Source organism: Amblyomma mixtum, chromosome 7, assembly GCF_055824585.1.
Source record: "Amblyomma mixtum isolate Tamu chromosome 7, ASM5582458v1, whole genome shotgun sequence".
NCBI classification, from domain to species: Eukaryota; Metazoa; Arthropoda; class Arachnida; order Ixodida; family Ixodidae; genus Amblyomma; species Amblyomma mixtum.
In genome coordinates this window covers 25,158,548-25,159,783 of record NC_143018.1, presented here as the reverse complement: position 1 = coordinate 25,159,783, position 1,236 = coordinate 25,158,548, and positions in this window count along the sequence as shown.

Here is a 1,236-nt window from a genome sequence, read left to right as displayed (position 1 = left end):
CCATTAAAAAACCGCTTAAAGTATCTAAACAACAACATTTTTTCTGAAAACATATTTACTTTTAAAAGTGCGCCTGTTAATTACGAAATATTAGTTTTTTTAGTGTTCATCACTTGGCCAATAGGAAAGCTAGTCATGTCTTATTTTAGGCAAACTTTGCACTTAAATGCTTTTCTGCTCGTTTGTTGCAATCATTAGACAAGATATTGAATGTTAGGACGTTTGTAGCTATCAAACAGCTTTATTTTTTTATTGATTTTTGGCCAAAAGTTACAGTTCCGCAACAAGTAGCTCACCGCCCCATGATGCTTTGAGCGCCCATGGTGGCTGAGGTGGTCACGTGGGGTCTCCATGCAAATTCCCATAGACGGCTTGCCAGCTTTCCCTCTAGGTAATAGTAAGAAACTCTATGCGTGTAATGAAGCAAAACAAACATCATGGCGTTTATGCTCGTAGAGAGGCCGGCAAGTTATAACTGCTTTCTTTCAAGGTTTCACGACAGATCTACTAATGCCTAGCGGGCAAGTTTACAATGATTCGCTCCTTGCGCTGTTTCAACAAGGCGCCCGCCGCGACATAGGTGACGTAGTTAGCGCAAAGTTTTAAAAAAAATTTACAGTAATAAAACTGTTACCTGTATATGAGAAGAGATCAGTTCCCGCGAGAAAGCTCAAATGCAAAGGAATTTTTTGTAGAAAAATCACATTGACGGCCCATTTTTTTTTTTTTTCATCGAAGAAACTTTAAAATCCATTGTGCAGATAGGGCAGCTCCTCCGCAACTCCTTTCAGCAAGAGTGTGCCTCTGGTCCTGACCCACGTGTCCTGACCTAAGAACGTGGGCCTTTTAGCTGTTCTTTCGAAGTTACTCACTAGCGTGTAATTCAACAAAGAAAATTGCAATAAAAAAGAGACACCACAGTCCAGTATTCAATGAAGTGTTCGATGTAAAAGCTGAAATATTCAACGCTGCAAAATATATGCATTCAAACCCACCGCCATCATTTCAAGTTTCAGTTTCAAGAACCGAAACTGAAACAAGTAATTTTTTGTTGCGTTTTACACATAAATTATTTTTAATTGCTCAATAAATAAAACTATGGCATCAAAATACGCCTAATAATTTGGAATTTTAGCCGAACAAGCTGCAAATATATTGTTATTTAGTTGTTGTGAGCAAATTAAAGTAATATTGCACCGCTAGGTGGGAGCGCCGCGCCTGCGCTTGTTTTTCTAC